Raw genomic sequence first — 19,426 nt, 5'->3', positions numbered from 1 at the left:
TAATAAGGAGGTTATTGATTGCTGTCATGCATGGAGTACTGCACAGGGATGGGTAAGAAGAAGTAATGGAGAACCAGAGGCAAAAGAAGAGGGAAGAGCTGGGACCAGGCCCGGACCATAACCTGGATGGACAAAGGCTTCTGAGAACATTCTAGAATGCCAGTTATGACCTAAGCAATTCCCACTCTCCAGAGATGCTTAGAAGTTAAAGAGGGGTTCTTAGTGATAGCCATGTTTAGAAAATTCACTCAGTCATTTTGGAATAAATAGAAGGCTGTGCAGCCTGATGGTCAATCTTCTTGATCAAAGGGTAAGAACAAGCTTCTTGCAGTCTGTGGTTCATGCTCAAGGAAGTCGCTGAACCTGTGAGGCCATAACAAACTAATTCCTAAAATGACACAATTATACTAACTCCAGGATTCCAAGTCAAATATTCTATTTTACTGTGAACTGCTCATAATGGAATGGGATGAGGCAGAAAAAAATCATAATCTGTCCACATCTTTCTCTGGTTCGGCTTCCCAGGAGATGACAAATGGATATTGATATGGATTTCATCCTGACAATTATACACAGACAAGAATGAAATTGTGCTCAAACTAAGCAAACCCTGGGACTCATGTTGTGACATTTGGGGAATCATCTTTTTCTTGAACTGGTGCACAACTTCTGTCATGAGGATCTAATTTGGAGCTCTCAGAAGAAGACCTATAATTTCCCAGACCTGACTAGCATTAGACATTTCCTGAATAAGAAACTTAGGTTATGCCACAGAGTTCTCTTGGCTTTGACCAGGCATTGTACAGAATGATTTCAGAGGGCTTCTATTTTCTTTAGAAGAACCTGACATTTAAGATGAAATATGACTGGATTTCAATTTCAGTTTTGCCTCTTATTAGCTATACAACCATGGAGAAGTTACTTATCTCTGAGCTTAAAATGAATGCTTTTGCATATCCGCATGGATTGTTGGAAGGGTTTGAGAAGATGATATACCTTAGAGTGTGATGTCTGGAACACGTTAGCACTCCAGCATTTGCTTTTTCTTCCCCCTCCCTGCTGCCTTGTTTTGTTTAGAATTGCAGAAAACATTTTATCAATCTGGTGAGCAACACAGAGGCAGAAGAGAGCACAGTACAATGATAGATAGAACCATGCTACTCATCATTTCTCAATCAGTGACACTGATACTGATGGCAACATGGTGAATTTTAATAGATATTAATGTATGGCCCATAACCTGGCTGAGATTTTGAAGACTTGAAATGATCAGCACGTTTCCAAGGGAAAAGCACCTGAAGGTCTTGGGGACCACAAGCTCAGCATGAGTCAACTGTGGATTGAGGCTACTAAAAAAAACAGTGTGACTCTCAGCCATGTGCACAGTGATGAATGGATCCAGTGAGTGCAAGCATATCATTGTTTTTGGTGGATTGTAGCCAATTTAGGATGTCACATTTAAGCAGGACGTCCATAAATTCAAAGCATCCTAAGGGGATAACATTACAGAAAGCACAGGATGTCATAAGCATAGAGAAATAGTTATTGGACACAAAAAAGTGGATCTCGACGTAGTAAAGTAGCCACATCCATTGGAACTTGTTGTGGTTTATATATGAATGTCACCCCTCATATGTTCATAGGCAGGGCTTTCTGGGAGGTGACTGGATCATGGGTGTGTAATATTGATCCACTGATGAATTTATACCTAAATGCGAAGTTGGGAGGTGAAGACTGGTCCAAGGAGGTACGTCACTGGGAGCATTCCTGGGAGGACCTATCTCCCTCTGTACCCCCTTGATCTCTCTCTCTTCTTCCTGCCTGCCATGCCACGAGCTGTTTCTCCTCAGTTATGCCACCTTGCCTTGGAGCCAGCTGACTACGGACTGAAACCTTTATAAACTTGAGCCGGAATAAACCTTTCCTTCTTTAATTTGTGTATGTTGAGTATTGTGTCTCAGAAACAAGAAAAGTGACCAAGACACGACTTCACATGGAGCCTCTCTGTGTAAAGCAGAGGAAATACTTTCGCAGAGAGGCAGAACAACCTCACACCAGTCTTCTTACTCACTTTCTTCCCAACAGCCATATTCCTTTGTTCAGTGAACAATTTAACCAATTATATGTGGCAACCCTGACAATTACAAGCTTCAAATCCTTGAAAGAAAAACTGCTTCATAAAATATGGAGTTTTTCTGTGTATCCATGCAGAATAGATCCTGGGTCTCTAATGGGAAGGAGTAACAGTGAGAGTGCTAGGCTATCAAGATATGAGAGAATTCTCCAGTGATGACAGTCTAAGGCTTGTTGTAACTCTTTTGAAGACCTGAGCAAATCTAGAGTATGCCTCTCTGAAGATCATTTATAAGGCCAAGAAAACAGATTGCTAAAATCCAGCAGTGACTTTATCAGTCCAACTAAAGAGACAGAGGATCTCCAGGCACAGGAGTGACCCATCCAAATCCCAAGATGGTTCTACTGTGGAAAACATGTTATCAATCTGAATTCAGCAGACTCTCCGCACACCTGAAGCCCCAGTAGATTAACTATTCTGAGGCGGGACAAGGGTGGACTGTGTCTGCCTGATGCCATGGAATGCACCTTGCATCTGATTAAATTCTTTGCTCTGGTTCTAACCTTTCATGCCAGCTTTTTGATTTTTTACTTGGTTGAAAATACAGGTCTATTAATAGGGGCAGTTGCTGGAACAATGATATTTCTGGCTGTACATTAATAAAATTTCAGTCTTGTGATTTGGTGTCCCCTAAAACTTGAATATTTATTCTACTATCTCTTAATTATTTGAAATCCCAGCTATCATATTGGTTTAGTGAAATGCAATTTCTTTTCTAATGATGGTTATGTGAACCATATGATGTATTAAAAATGAGACCTCTTTCCAGGCTCACACCTGACTTGCTGCCTCTGTAAGGGAGTGGACAACACTTGCTTTTTCACGGGGTCGAGCATGAGAGCAGCACAGTGCCTGCTGGAAATGTGGCTTCCATCTGAGATGCTCTATTTTCTAAAGAAGGCTGGGCCTTTCCCCTTTCCACAGTTTTGTGGTTAACCTGGAGATCCTAATGAGTCAGTAATGTCATCCCTTATTGGCTGGAGTTAGTCAATCCCCATTTCCTTTGGGTTACCTTTTCATCTCTTTCACTTTCTTTCCTTTTCTCCAGGTTGGCACTTAGTCCTGTGCTCTGGCACTCTCTTCAATCAGTGCTGATTAGGCCAATTGGGAGGTAAAGAAAGTATCCAGCCCTGCAGGCCTCCTGACTGCTGCTTAGAATCTGGCTGTTCCCTTCCATTCTCCAAAGAATCAGGTCTACACAGCAGCCACAGAAAGATGTCTGATTCAACTCCTACGGGAAAAGCAAAGCCTCAGCCAACAAGTGACTTCCAAAGGTAAATTTTAGGAGCTTATGGGTTTCCTGGATAAATCGGCTTCTTCCCATCACTATGTTAGCTTCCCAGCAGCCCTCAGGGCCAAGGAGGAGGAGTTGGGTTTCAAGTAGGAGAAAGACAGTGCAAGCAGACATCTCGAACTGAAGAGGGGCTTATTGCCTCCTATAGATTCAAGATTAGACAGGAAATCCCAGCCGGGTGGCATTTACAAAAGATACGTTCATAAAAAGAATCAGTATCTGTGCTGGGAAGGTGTTAAACTTTACAAGAGAGAAAATATTTACCGCCTAAGCTGGACTATAAAACTGTCCTCTCTGAGACACAGTAGGCTGTGATTATGGGTGTAGACCTTCCTGATGAGGACTAGGGAGGATTCAGATTTCTGTGAGCTGGGAACTCTTGGCTTTGGAGAATCACAGGTCCCTCATGCTGTGCATCCCTGGCTCAGCTCAGGGACAGTTTATGGCTACTGAATGGGAGAAGAGGCTCCCAAATGGGAACATTTCATGTGTGTTCACCAGAAAAGGTAAGATTTCTGGTACATGTCACAGAGGTTCATCCTGGCCACTGCTATGGCGAAATCCCATGAGATGTCCTGCAAAGAGTAGTGCCTAAACTGGGACTTCTAGCTGGTCCTTAGGGGACAGCAGACAAAGGTGCCTTAACCAAGGTACTTGCTATAGTATTTCTCTTGTTTAGAAGACCGTACTTTGGGGAGGAGGCAGATGTAACGAGATAACAACTTAGAAATGAGAGTTTCAAGCCTAATGACCCATTCTCATCTATGCATACTGACAATTCTGATTCTATATATAATGGCTAGGTTCAAGAACCCTTGCTTGCAAACAAAAACATTTGGCAAAATTTTGCCGCCATTCACAAATGCCACATCAAGTGACAAACATGACCACAGCCATCTTTCCCACATAAACACAAACACAGTCACCTTCCCCAAAATTGTAAAACAAATGAAGTTTGTAAACTGAGGTACCATTCCATATGGCCCCTTTACCTGTGTGTGTCTTTGTGCCCTCTCTTCCCCTTACAGGAAGCCAGCCCTTGGCATTTCCTGTCTTCCCTAAATCCAGGGTGACTTCTGCTTGAGAATCTTAGTTAAATATATCTGAAAAAAGCCTGTTTCTAAATAAGGTGATGATATGTAAAACAAATGAAGTTTGTAAACTGAGGTACCATTCCATATGGCCCCTTTACCTGTGTGTGTCTTTGTGCCCTCTCTTCCCCTTACAGGAAGCCAGCCCTTGGCATTTCCTGTCTTCCCTAAATCCAGGGTGACTTCTGCTTGAGAATCTTAGTTAAATATATCTGAAAAAAGCCTGTTTCTAAATAAGGTGATGATATATATGCGTATGTTTGTAAAACAGTAAGTCCTCAGAAAAGTAAGAGAATCCTATGGAAGCCATAGATTGACAAGAAAGTGTGATGTCAGGAAATGTGCCCTAGAACTGGCCTCCCCTGCTGGGCTGTCAGCAGACCCCTGCTGTCCTAGAACCCCTGTTTTAATTAACACTGGAGCCTCAGGGAACAGGAGACAAAGTCTAAGTCCTGGGCATGGTAGGAAGTCAGAGAGGAGATCCTTATAAGTCTAGGATCCCAGAAAAGACCCTCAGAGCCAGCTTCAGTTACCCACAACCATAGTACTGCTGCATCAGAGACACCATAGCTCCTTCATGGTACACACAATAATGTTGTTCACTCTCACACCTGACCCAGCATTCAGCTGTCCTGCTGATGTCGGCTGGGCTCATTCACATGTTTGCAGGTCATCTGGCTGTCTACTGAGGTGGTAGTGGATGGTATGACTGATGGCTTAGCTCAGCTCCATATTTCTGCCTGGGATCAGCTCCACATTTCTGCCTGCATTCCCTCTCTTAGTAATTGCAGAAGGCAGAAGCAACAGGTGCAAGTTCCCCTGCCCCTTCTCAAGGCTTTGCCTATACTGTAGTAAAACTGTTACAAGGCTGGGGTAAGAGTCAGAGAGGGAGGTGGCTGAAAGGTGTGTACAGTCCATGGGCAGTGTAATGGGCTGATCCACTGAGACCTCCAAACAGCCCCTTATTTGGAAATAGAAAAATTTTCAGACATAATTAGTTAAGAATCCCAAGGGGAAATTACCTTGGATTTGGGGAAGAGAATAGACTCCAAGGACTGGTATTCCTGTAAGGTGAGGAGAGAACACAGAAGCACACACAGGAAAGGGGCCATGAGGAGATGGAGGCAGATTGGAGTGACTTAAGCACAAGCCAAGGTATGCTGGATGCCACCGGAAGCTGAAAGAGACAAGAAGCCCCTCCAACCATATGAGCTTCTGCTGTTGCAGTCCTGGAAAACTAACCTAGGAGTCTTGAAGATCTGGGGAATGAACATAGTCATTGACCACCAAAGGGAAAACTTTTAAGGAATAAATCTGCCATACAGAATTAATTCTGGGGATGTGGGACTTGCTTGGCCTTTTGTCTGCATGGAATAATATATATATATATTTTAAAGAGACATTTTAACTGCAAATCCACCTTCCTATGAGTTAAAGACTGAATTCCGTAAAACCTATGAGGCTGTAACCCTTCCCTGACAAACAAAGACTCCATGAATCCCAAACTTGAAGCTTAGGTTTTTAGGTTTTAAGGGGCCATGAGTTATAGAGAAGCAAAGGCAAACTGTCTAAAGAGGAGCACACATTAGACACAGGCCACCAAGAATTCTTACCTGTGTGTTCCAGGGAACATATGCTCCTAACAGAAAATCACTCATGTTGCAAGATAACAAACAAAAGTCAGCAGAAATGTTCAGACTACAGAATCAGACTAGCAAAGTAAATAGTTACACAGATAAGAGACAGAATTATAAAGTTTAACACATGCTATGGGCCGAACTGCATTCAAATGTTGAAGCCCTACCTCTCAATGCTTCAGAGGGTGAGCATATTTCGAGATATGGCCTTTAAAGGGGAGATTAAAGCGGAATGAGGCTGTTAGGGTGAAACCTAATAGAATAAGACTGGTGGCCTTATAGGAAGAGGAAATTTATACACACAGAGAGGCATCAAGAGGCCGCGGGGGAGGACCATACGAGGACACAGCCAAAAGGTGGCCCCTTGTAGGTGAAGGAGAGCCTCTGAAGAAACCAGCCCTGGTGACATGGACATTGGGTTTCCAGACTCCAGAACTGTGAGAAAATAAATATCTGTCACTCTAGCCACCCAGGCTATGACATTTGATTATGGCAGCCTCAGAAAACTAGCCCCTGTGTCCATGGGGAACTGATTTCAGGACCCCTGCAGATACTAAAATCTATGATGCTCAAGTCCTCTGTATAAAATGGTGCAGTATTTGCCCAAAAGCTATGCACATCTCCCTATAGACTTTAAATCATCTCCCCATTACTTATGCCTAAGAAAATGCTATGTAATAGTCAGTGTAATGTATTGTTGAGGGAATAATGACAAGAAAAATATCTGTATATATTCAGTACAGATATATATTTGTGATTATTTCATTTTATTCTTTTAATATGTGTTACAATCATTGTGGGGAGCTGGAGCACATATGTAACATATTTGAATTCTTTTTTCATTCCCTTCTTTTCTCTTCCTGTCCCTTCCCCTAAACCTCTTGATCTCTTTCCCTATTTTCAATCCATATTTGGTTGAATCCACACAGGCAGAACCCCATGTTGGTGTATAAAGAGGGGCAGCTATACAGCTTTAGAAAAAAAAGGGTTATAACTATGGCTTGCCAGCAAGAGAATATCAAAATCAATCAACCAAGTTTAATAGAAGATCCAAAAATTCGGGAAATTCAAAACATCACACTTAGAAACAAAATAAATAACAAGTTATACTCAATCACATAGTTGGAGATGGATCTAAAGAATACAGAGATAGAGACAGAGAAGAGGAAAGTTTTAATGACATGAAGGAGAAAATAAAGCTAACACACATTGATCAGCATCATAGAAGATGAGATAAGAAAAAAAAAATGAGGCAAAGTGGCCCAGCTCTCCTGGTGGTTGCTGGGACAGCCATGACATCAAAGGTGATATTTGATATAAACCTGCATGGAGACAAAGAAAATGGAAGAGAAACTGAAGTACAGGGAAAGCACAGGTGAAATAAGAGGCCCGGCCACGAGACGAGGGGTCTTGCAGTGCACTCCAGTGTGGGCCATGTGACAGCTCTGTGCTCAATGGGGTGCTGGGCTTTGGAGGTGGGTGGATGAAAGGGTTTGTCCACCGCACCTTGAGCTCTACTTTTGCTGGTTGATGTAGGGGAGTCAATGGAAATCTTGAAGACAAAAAGTGATAAATGTAGTCCACCTCACACTTAAAAAGATAAAGCACCTCAATAAACCCTGGTTTGATCAACGGAGACGGCTGACACTGACCCCCTTATCTTTGGAAGGCTGTGGCTGGGATGAGCTTTGGGCTGTGCAGATCCATCTTCTTCTGTAGAGAGAGTTCCAGAGGGATTCTGCTTTTGAGCAGACGGGGGTTCATTCTGGCAAAATGAAAAGCGGTGACCCTGGAGCTGTAAAGAAACTTCCTGTGGCGTCACTCACTATTTCCCAGCTTGCTGCCACCACAGAATCTGGATGAGAGAAGCCCTGTCCTTCCCATCTGCACTGGGTGCTGCTGGGTTTGACTCATCTATACCTCTTCTGGGAAAATATGGCTCTGCTGCCCAGTTCTGGGCTGTGCCCAACCGGAGCTCCCCTCTTCTTACTGGATCTTTTATTGGTGAAGATGAGCAGGCTGGTGAATGGAACCAACCTGTACAGAGCACTTGCCAGAGCCGTCACAGGGATCCTGTGTGAATAGTCCCATCTACTCGCCTAGCTATCTAACAGCTCAGTGCTGTTATGCTCACTTTATGAAAGCAGTCCGACAGTTTGCCTGCATTCCCAGCCCAAGGAAAAGGCCAGCCTGGTTTCAAGTCCAGGTAGGCCAGACAGAAGCTGACTGCTACTCTGGTTCTTCTCTTGATTTCCCAGCATCACCTCAGAGCCAGTTACCACTGTCCGCATCCAATAGCAGGGGCAAGCTTTGCTCCTCCAGTATGGTCTCCTTCCTTCTTTTCTCTTGGCATAATATAGATCTGTGTTCTGTTTTCTCTGTAGGTAGATATGCCTGAGTTAAATACATCTTAATATGTATTATTAGTCACTGGTACACATGGTCACTTCTCTGATCTTTTCACATACTACACTTCATGTAGCTGTTGTGACTGACGTGGTCCCTGACATACAGACCTACACATAGGATGACCCTATTGTCTTGTTCTGGCTGGCTATGTGCACACACATGGCCTCTGCTGATCCCAAAGCCGGCTCCAGATGAAGGAATGTTTTCTGTAGCTGCTCTTACACCAAAGCTGTGTTCCTTGAATTTGATTTTTTTCTGAAGAAACAATTTTTATATTTCTAGGAGCAAGGCCTAGCTGAAATGACTCTCTAGGGACAAGCTTTCACAAAAGAGAGTCCTCTAAAAATGAGCTAGCAAGTGGCGGCAGTGTCTGCTGTGTCCTGTCTGGGAAAGCATACTTGTGAAAAAAACTAGATCTCTCAACCCAAATCTCTGGGAATAGCTGCAAAGCTGAATGTACCCTCGGTCCCAGAGCAGCCCTATTAAACAAGTTTACCCCTAAACCAGACTGCAGGAAGGGTCTGGAGAGGGCAAATGGGAAACAAAGCAAGCCAAACAAGGAACAAAGTGAGGGTAAGAAGAAAATGAAGGGTGATGGGGGGAAGAGGAAGAAAGAAAGCTTTGCTTGTGCGAAATACACATTTCAGCTTGTCCTCCAGCTTGCGCACAGTACACACCAGAGTGTGAGCTCAGAAATGTTTGCTGATTGCTATTGTATAGACCTGCTGATCACTCATATCTTGAAAAATTGACATTATTATAAATTGTTTTGCCTTATGCCTACTTTGTATCACTGGTAGTCTATTATGTTTACTTTTTGAACTGTAAGTATGTATAGATTGGTTCTCATCTAGATGACTTTACTTTTTGATCTCATTATAGAATAATTTTATGGAGCATTGTATAACATTTGTTTTGACAGGATTAAAGCCACTGCCCAATGTTCTCACATTATGCTTGAATTATTTGAGGTCCAGGAAAACGAAGAAACTTGTCCTTGGTCAAGCAGTGCAAGTACAAGAACAGAGAGATCTAGAATCAGGTCTCCTTCCTGTTGGCTTTATGTGGCAAAGTCAAAAAAAAAAATAGGAACAAACTTTGAAGCTATAAGGTTTTATTTGGGACCACGAAGATTAAACTTGTAGTCATGAACAAATTCACAGGCTGGGATGGCCTCTGGGAAAGAAAGAAGCTGCATACAGTGTTTGGAAAGAGCTCCCGGGCACTTGTAGTGTTACTTAAGAGCCGCTGCACTCTGACTGTGAAGGGGCTGCAGTTGCTACACTAACTTGTCTTAAAGTCATGGTAACTGTATGTTGGATAGCAAAATAGTGGATCAAGGAAGTACTTTTGTACAGGTGGCTGGCAGTCCTCATGTGGCTAACTCGCATAGGAAGCCCTGGTCTGGAAACATTTCTTATGGTATTTCCCGTTTTTAGGTAAATCATACCCGAGAGCTTTCCCTTTAGGGACTTTGCTGTTTTGTCCAGATTTAACAGAAGTGTCTCCATTTTTAGTGGAGTGACAACTTTCACAGGTGGAATGGCCACAGTGCCTCGCCTCCCAACGGGACAGTCAGACCACCATTCCATAGGGGGCAGCTCACTGTGGCTCAGGGCTGGGATGTCTGCCAAGGTGGACACAGGGCAGAGGGGTTCCTCTTCTCCTTCCTGTGCTGGGTATTTTCTCCTCTTTTTTTCCTGTTGACCCCTTTTGACAGAGGCTCATATGTGGCGTGTTTCTCTGTTTGCTTGGCTGTTGTATCAACTTATTACAAATGTAGTGGCTTCGAACAACAGAAATATATTCACTGAGTCCTGGGGGCCAGAAGTGAAGGTCTTGACAGGACTGCGCTTCCCCGGAGTCTCCAGGAGTGGATCTTTCCTTACCCTTCCAGCTTGCTGTTGCTCCCAGTATTCCTTGGCTGATGGAAACCTCCCCCGAATCATCCTCTGATTCCACTCCACACCTGTATCTTGATTTCTGCTCTATTCTCTTGAAAAGATTTATTGCATTCGGGGTCCGCCTGATCTGGAATGATTTCACCTTGACATCTTTAACTTAATGGGGATCTGCCAAGGCCCTTTCTCTAAATAAAGTCACAATGATAGGTGGTTCCCAACCTTTTGGTAATGGCAGGGGTGAGGGGAAGGTGTCACCATTCACCACATCACAGACGGTATCCTGTTGGCCTGGCCAGGAAAGATCCCAGCTTGGAAATGATTCCACCTCCTGTAGCTCTTGAGTTGTGGGTCCCTGACTCTACTCAGCAATGGCAGCATTTGAGTTCACCCTATTCCGCCCTGGTGTTAGAATGCGGTACAGAGAAATCCAAAGAAAAGGGACTGATGTAAGGTCACCCAGATAATGGTGTTAGATCTGGGGCTCACAGTGAGCTTTCAGCGTCTAGTGACAGTGCCGAGGTCTTTCCCCTGCCCAGGTTCGGCACATACAGTGAGTCCTCTTTTCTGGCCTTCCACCTCTTCACCCGAACACCCCTAGGTGCTTCCCTGATGACTCGCAGGCCCCCTGAGGGCCAGAATAAAAGCCTGTGTGGGTCCCGAGGAATTTTACTAGCATTGGAAAAGGAAGGGAAGCTCTTCCCCACCCTTGGCTGTGTTTCCCTTCACAGACACTTGTTCCATATTTACATTCCATTTATGTTGCCTCTTGTTTATCTTGTTACCTAAGTACTTGGCACAAAAGTAATTATTTTATTGCAAAAGCCGCAGCAGCCAGCAAAGTTAAAAGAAAAAAAAAAAACACTGACTCCAATGTGGAATTGTATAAATAACTACCTCAATGGAGACACAGGAAATTATGCTCACTCTCTGTCACCATTGCCACTGTCGGGGGGAGATTCTGAGGGTAACATCTTGTCATTGTGCACTGGAAAAAGATCATTTCTTAGCAAAGTGGTTTTTGCAGATGCTCACAATGCCAGCTCCTCTCTCCCCACACTTGCCCCACCCCCTTGCAAATTATCAGTACAATATCAATTCATTCTGCACAGCATGCAAAGCAGATAGAAGACAACTCCCTGCCGAGTCTCCATCCAGATAATTCTCTCTTTTTTGCCAGAGCAAATATTGGGGAGAAAGAGGGACACTTTCCTCAGGGAAACAAAGGCACCCTTCCTACCAGCAAAGGCCCAGTGGGTTTGGATGCTGGACCTCAGGTCCATGTGCATGGGTGCACGCTGGTTTCCCCTTTTGATGCTGACTCGCAAAGCCATTTTCCCTCATATAGATCCATCTGACTAAGAGCATGACAGCCATTGCTCTGTTTACAGGGAGTAGGAGAGAGAAAATGGAGTACAATCGGCTGGATGTTAAAGAGGAGTAAGATATTGTTTCTCTTTCCCGAGAGCTAGATTAAAGAGGAAACCTGGATTTGTTTTGGTGATTGCACTGCAATACATCAGCTCCCCTGCCACTCCCGTTCTGTGCAGCCTGCACAGAAACACACAAAGTGGCTTTCTCTCCAGAGCCTTTTTCCCCTCCTTGTTCAGTCACTTTTTTTACACATTCTCCCATCTGTCCCTTTTCACTTGTTCTTTCCTTTTCATCCTTTGTGTCTTTTCTCCTTCTCTCTGTTGTCTACTCTTCGGAGCACCTTAGCTCTCCCTCCCTACTGCCCTGGTCACAGGTGAATCCAAATCTGTCTTCCTCTGGGAAGAAACCGGGTGGGCTTCTGGGAGTCCTCGGTACTCAGGGAGAGCGAAGTGGTGGAACTGGGTCAGCGGGGACGGGGCTCGGGTCGCCAAGACACTGTGATCGTGCAAGACAGCCAGCTGCAGGACAGCCCTTGGCCATTCCAGGCCTGGCCCTCTCTGCCCTCCCTTTTCTCATTAAGAGTAGAAAGCCTTGAGCAGGGGCTCCTATAAGTATCATTTGTCACTGTGACTCGGTGCCAGGATGAGTGTCAATGAGGGTGCCCACCAGACAAGAGGACTGTTCTGACTCCACAGAAGAGCAGAAAGAGGGACAGAAAAAAGAAGAAAACCACCCCTTGCCATGTAAAATATGGGTAAAGTGACCTTTCTCCTCAGCCTCAGTTTCCTTGTGCTTCATATCCCTGAAGTGGAGGATGGGGAAGAATAAGAGGGATGGAGCTTGGCCACCTGATTTCTCTCCATCCTCAGAACTGCACAGAGGAGTGAACTGGGTGCTGTCCACCCTGAAAATGTCCTTCCCAGCAGCCCTGTGTGTCTGCACTCACCCTCAGTCCACAAGACAGACACACTCAGCTGAGCAGAGACATGAGGGATGTACTCCCAGGTGAGAGACATGGTCAGGAGATGGAGGGTGCCTTGGGTTCTCTTGCATTTTGTACCTACAGTGATCTCCAAGGCTCCAGGAGGATATTAGACATCAGCCACATCTACTCAGACTGTCTCTGAGCTCTAAGTTTACTCTGTCGCTGTCCCCTACCTGCCCATCCTCTTATTATCTTCTTCAGATTGTTCTTGTCCCTGCAGTATCCATAGTGGGTCCACTTGAAGATCCCAGAGGCCATTGAACCATGCTGGTCCCCGGCAGGACTGGCCAGACCCTGTAGAGAAGGTCTTTGGGTCCAGATTTGGTCGTCCACCATATATGCCAGTGTGCACAAGTCACAGCATTACTGGGCTAGAATGGCCTCTTATTTAGGGTGGGACCACCACTTTCCTTTCTCCAAGTGTTGTCCTGATTGAGTCTCCCCACCCCACCAAGTTTCATGGACATGCATACCACAGCCCCATGGGACTGAATGATTCAACTACATCATGGAGAACAACAGAATGGGTAGATGGAGGAGGCTGCTTTAGGGGAGTGGAGGAGGGGTCTGTATGTCCGTTTGGGGGCTGGATGCAAAATCTTATGAAAAGAACTAAGAACAAGTGACAAAAGATGAAAACCGTCCATGAAAGAAATACAGCAAAACTAAGACAACTCAACTTGAAAGTAAGAAATCTAAAAGAATTGGAAGAGCATGGTTTGATGTATAACTCATGGAGAATCCATGAAAAGAAAATGAACAGGGCCCTGGGGGACCCATGGAGATAATAAGGGCTGGCAAGCTATCAAGTGCACCATGCTGCTGTTTGTTGCTGTGGAAAATGATTAAGGGTATCTTGGGATAAAAAAGAAATGTACAAAATATTTCGTTGCTTCACACCTCTATCAAAGAAGAAGCTCCACTGCAAGGAACTCCCTTACCTTTCCACCCAGGGGGTAATAGTAAGACCATTTGTGAGCATTTCTGTGAGCTTCCCTGCATGCGGGTTCGCAGTGTATGTATTTGGATAAGGGTGCTCTGTCTCTGAGAGAGGTGGGGGAGGATGATCACTAGGATGCCTACAGTGCCTTTTGTGGTGCATTTTAAGATCTCAAGGTCCATGCCTAACCTTCCCCAAGGGCTGCCCTGCTTGTTCTCCTGGTCCTCTTCCCCAGAGAGGCCTTCAGGCTATCCCTTGGGGAGCTGGGCTCAGCCCACACATTGTGTGAAGCAGAAGAATAGACCTGTCCAACAAGGAGCTGGGAAAACAACAATGACAAACCCTGGCGTCAAAATTAATGTCTAGAGAGGATGGACGAGAAAAGAAAAGATCCAGCTTCACACGCTGAAATGTGTTTCCCAGACTGGCTAAATGAAGCTGGCAGTATTAAAGGTGTAAATCAAACACACGGATGTCTAGATCCTACGTGGGCAGGTCTGCTTATAAGGCAGAAACAGAACAAAAGCCAGGTTCCCAGAGAAGCCCACAGATGCTCCGCCCCTGGGCTGGCTCCCAGAAGCAGCCTGATTTACACCTTGCCCTGCCAGAGTGTGTGGTGTGATTTTGTCCAGGCACCTTCCACTTTCCCATTTTGTCACCGCTCCACTTTGGAAAGAAAGGCAGCTCTTAGAAACCAGGGTAGATAGAGCTGGTCTGGACCCCAGGTGGAAGCCAGGGTGGTGTTTGAAGGGTCCCTTCCTCTTCTTCCATAATGTGCCACCAATCACCACCCTCTGGCCCTTAACTCTGAGTCTTCTTTCCCTGGGACTCGGGACCAGTCTCCCCTGGTGCTCAGGGCACCCCTATCTCAAGCCACTCCCAGACTCTGTGCATGAGTCAAGAGTGACCTGTTTCCCTTTGAGAAGCAGGCCTGAGAGACCAGCACAGTTCGGAAGCCTGGGGTCCATTCTGCTTATTGTGATTTGTGAGAATTAATGCAGCCGTTTCTCTCTCCAGCCTCAGTTTCCTCACCTGTACATTGGGCCTTATATGATAGCTCAAACCCTGTTTCTGTCGTTGAAACTCTTGGGAGACACGTTTGTGCCATTTCAGCTAGATGGTCACATCCAACATTGTGGAAATTCCAAAATGTTCATACTTTAAATCACATGCATCAAGATTAATTAATAAGTAACTGTTAGTCTTTCCTGTTCCTCGGGATGCTTCATGTCATCATGACTGTTTGAAAGAGACTGCCCTGTGGAGTCAAAGGAACCCACACTGAAGCTCTGTTCCTTATCAGCTTTGTGACTTGGTCAAGATCACTGATGGGCCTCATCTCCCTGATTCTTTCAATGCGATTAACATTTTTGACCTCTAAGGAAGGTGGGGAAGAGTCCCTAAGAGGCCTCCATGCTGACGTCTCCCTCTGAGGCTTGTGAGTTTCAGCCCCTCTGCCTTGGCCAGCATTTTATGCCAAGCAAGCCACTGAAAGAGGTTAGCGAGAAGCCCGAAGCACTGACGTACAGGGAGCTTAAGCCAGTGAGAGAGCCAGTACCCATGTATGGTGACGGGGAGCTCAGAAGCAGGCCGTGGCTGAGCAAGGAGGAGCTGTGCACTCCTGGGACAGCTGGAGAGCTGGGAGTTGGGGGCGGAGGGTCTGGAGTTGGCAGGGGCCAGAGGTAGGAGCTGAAAGGACAGTGAGATGCCACCCATACACACCCAATAAATAACAGGAGACTTCTGCCAAGTCTTTGATCCCAGGCTGCGTGGAGATGGGGTTTCAAGTCTTCTCCAGAAGGAAATAGTGGCCTGCCAGCCTGAGAACCACATTCACTCACTCATTCATCGTTCATTTATTCTCCATCACCCACGAGGCCCCTCCGTGTGCCAGCATAAAGCAGTAAACCAAAGGACAGACGTGTCTGCCTTCTAGCCAAAGGAGGGAGCAAAATAAAAAGCAAGACTCACAGTGTATCAGGTAACTATAGACCCAAGAGAGCGCAGTGAGGAGGCCAGAACAAAGAGGGTGCCTCTCTGCCCTGAGGGCTGTTTGACTATCGAACCTTGTCAGCTGGGTGTAGAGAGGTTGCTTAGGTTTCCCGGCTTTCTCCTAGACAGAAGATATAAGGAACAAAGGAGTAGAGTACCTTTGGCTTCTGTCCTGGTGGCCCCCAGAAGAGTGGAGGTGGCCGTGAGGGCTGGAGAAGGGTCAGGCAGATGGGGGTGCCCAGACCCTCACCCAGGCTGGACTCCCTTTGTCTTCATTGCCCATGGGGATGGGGAGGCTGTGACGCAGAAGTCAGGAGGACCTCTGTGCTCCCCACAGCTCCTGACTTTCCTCCTTGCAGTCGCATACCCATCACTTTCTACCTTCAAGGCACCACTGTGGTCACCAATCAAAGGGCTACTGCAGAGAAGAGCCAGGGGCCCTGGCACTTGGGCACTTCCTGGCCTGGCAGAGGACCCTCTGCTAGACCCCGTGCCAGGCCACAGGAGCAAGGGTTGCTTCAGCCCAGCCGAGGGAAGACTGGAGACTGGAGACTGCCTGCAGAGGCCAAACAAACACTACACAGTGCTTGAAGAGGACCTGGGGAAAGCAGCATTCCAGGAAAAGGAGCTGCATTAGGAAAGATGTGGTCCAGTGGACTGAGGCCATGCCGTCCCCTCTTAGCAAAGAAACGGGGAGCATAGCTAACTCTGAGAGGTGGCACGGAGAGTTGAAAGAGGGCTGGAGCCAGTTCAAGGATGTGCCTGAGCACCGAATGTTTGTTCTAGTCTGAGGACAGTAGGACACGGAAGGGTTGATGTCTGAGCCTCATGTTCATTCCAAACCCCAGCTTCCTGAAGCTCGAGCATGACTCAGAAGTGCCACACCTGTCCCAACTTCCCTGGTGGCCTCTGCAGAGCAACCCAGCCCTAAAGCATAACCGTGACTGGAATTTGGACAGACGTGGAGCCGCTTAGCAGGATCTGCGTGGGCAGTGAGTCCTACAGCGCTGGGCCTGGCCTCTAATGGAATCTTTATCCCTCACTCTGCTGGCCCAGGGACTTTATGGGGAAGCCCCTGGAGGTTATAAGACATGGCCCCCCACAATTGAATTACCTACAGCACGAATGAGGAAAGTCTCCATAAACACCAGAATTTATAGGCCTTATGTGCTCTCAGTCACCTTTGATGCAATAACCGGCCCCGTTCCTGGAGGAGAGTGGCTTCATTTTATTGGCTCCACACAAAATTTATGCTCCTCTCTACCTACATCAAGACAGGTTTACTTCTACATGTCTCTTGCAATTGTAACTTAGTTGGTCCGTTTTGAGGATGGGGAGAGGGAAAGAGAAAGAGCGAGAGGGAGGGAGAGAGGAAGAGAGAGAGAGACAGAGAGAGAGAGAGAGACAGAGAGAGACTGTTGGAGTGCTGGATTGAATATGGAACATGGTTCTCAGATTTATTTATTGATTTTTTAAAAATTTCCCATCCAATGGCTTCACACTGTCCTGGCCTCTGGATCCTCCCTGCTGCCTGGTGTCACCAGAACCGAGCCATGGGACACACACATGACATAGGATGGACTGAAAGTCCTGTCTGTTTTTCTTACCCTCAGATTTCCTGTCTCTGGCATCTCCCCCGTAAGTGGCACCTAACTTGGCTATTGTATCTTGAGCCACTTGACTTGACTCCGGCAAATTTCTGGAGATGACTGTTTCCCTCTCTGTGCTCGCCGTCTCCTTTTCTGCGTCTCAGCCTCTTTGCTCTAAGTGCTTCTTCCATCCATGCATCAGCCCTGCTCTCTGTCCCCGCATATCTATAGCAACAAAACCCATGTCGGTGGTTTCCGCCTTTTGTTTGCTTTGTTTTACGGCTCTCCTTGTCGTGGAGTTCGCTTTCCCCCTCATTTAACAGAAAGGCGTTCACATTAAAGGAACATTTTAACAGTGCAAACAAGAAATAGAAATTCAGTTTACTTCCTCCCAGCTTCCCCTCTGTCTCCCAACTGCTTAGGTTCTGCACTGTGCTTCCTGCTCCCATACCAGCCCTCTCCCTCCTCCGCTCAGCGTGGGGCCAGGAATCTGCGGAAGCAGCAGGGGAGGGAGGGCAAGGGCTGGTACGTGGCCCAGCCTCAGCTCTGTCCAAATAACCAGCCACGTTCAGGTTGCCTGGCCCAGCACACTTCTCTCTGTTTATTACCTTCTGGCTCCCACGTTCCTCAGTGTCAGTGGGTGACCTCATCCGCTACTTGTTGCAAAGGTTCTACAACACGTGTTCCAGTTCCTCCCCGAGTCCTGTTGTGGGAGAGAGGTGACTCTTTTGCCTCTCTCGAAGATGCCATCTTTGCTTCTATGAGATCAGAGTTGTGCAAATCCATCTTATTTCCTTTCTTGCTTTGGCTGAAAGGAAGTTGCAGACACATACAATTCATCTATCTACATTAGCCAACAGTTAGGTTATTTGTTCTCCTTTCTTTCAACAGCTTTGCTATTTCACTGTCTAGTCTAACAATAATTAATAGACAATTAAAGATATATGCATTACTCACCCATCTGGGAGACCTGCAGGCATAGGGACATTTCTATGCCATGGACTTAACCTGTCCTCTGCTTCTGTGTCTCCCTACAGTGCTTCTCCTGATGCTTGACACCTCCTGGAGAAAATGGACAGAAGGCTTTCTTTCTCTTCCTTTAGCCCCATGGGTGGAGAACAACAGTGACTCCAGCAGCCTTCTGCTCAGTCTCTGTCCTGGCTCCTGGGTGCTATTTTAAGAGGAGGCTACTGCAGACCATCCCTTGGCTGTGTGCGTGACAAAACAGCTCAAGCCAGAGTCTTGCCTACAGCCAGACCACCCCCTCAAAGGAGAAAGTGAGGGGAGGACCTAGAGACTCAAAAGTGACACATTTGCAGCATGATCCCAGACCTTCAGTGTCCTACCAGGAGAGTTCTCACTGTCATGAAATCAGAAGAACAATTAATCTATGCAAAACCCCCTTTCTGCAAGAATAATACACACAAGATTAAATACTGTGTGATTTCTCTTATATAATAGATCCAAAATATAAATAATGAGCAAAATGAAAGATAGATAATAGGACAGAGAGAGAGAGAGAGAGAGAGAGAGAGAGAGATTGAGATCTTTATCAAATGATAAGGGAATCAAGAGATGAAGGAAGGGGGAGGAGGAGAAGGAAAGGGGATGAAAGAAGGAATTAAGATGTGTTATGTACATGTACCAACTCCCCACAAGCAATGAAAATTTATGAACTGCACACATGGGCTAATGAAAATAAAAAAGAAAGGAAATGACCATTAACACTTGTTTTTTAAAATTTCATTAAGTTTATTGGTACATTTTAGGTATACAACATGATGACAGTCACCACTGGGATCTTGTACCTTTACATGACGGGTCTTGGCTCTTATTTTTCCCCATTCCCCTGCCCTCCTTCACCCCCTTCACTCTTCCCTATTTACAAAGACTTTGTTTCTATTTTTTTCTTTTCTCATATTTATTCCTTTCCCTTCTTTCCTTTCCCCTGCCCCTCCCACTTCCACTACCCCTTTAGACCTTTTCCTCCTATTTCACATTATCAGTTTTACATTTTGATCCTTATTTACACTTTCAGTTTCTCACACCATAGAAACTATTCCATATTTACAAAAACACT

At 45.8% G+C, this 19,426-nt stretch overlaps 1 long non-coding RNA gene across 1 annotated transcript; it reads left to right on the top strand.

Annotated features, from left to right (window-relative positions):
* Positions 1–209: 209 nt before the first annotated feature.
* Positions 210–18,768, top strand: LOC104862557. The gene is made up of 3 exons (XR_780358.1): positions 210–310; positions 3,183–3,408; positions 18,384–18,768. It is a non-coding gene; the product is annotated as an uncharacterized LOC104862557 (long non-coding RNA).
* Positions 18,769–19,426: the final 658 nt, after the last annotated feature.

The sequence above is a fragment of the Fukomys damarensis genome, unplaced genomic scaffold (assembly GCF_012274545.1).
Source record: "Fukomys damarensis isolate Sample0158 unplaced genomic scaffold, DMR_v1.0_HiC HiC_scaffold_18, whole genome shotgun sequence".
Lineage (NCBI taxonomy): Eukaryota > Metazoa > Chordata > Mammalia > Rodentia > Bathyergidae > Fukomys > Fukomys damarensis.
Note: the sequence above shows the minus strand (reverse complement) of the source record. Positions and strands in the feature narration are given on the sequence as shown.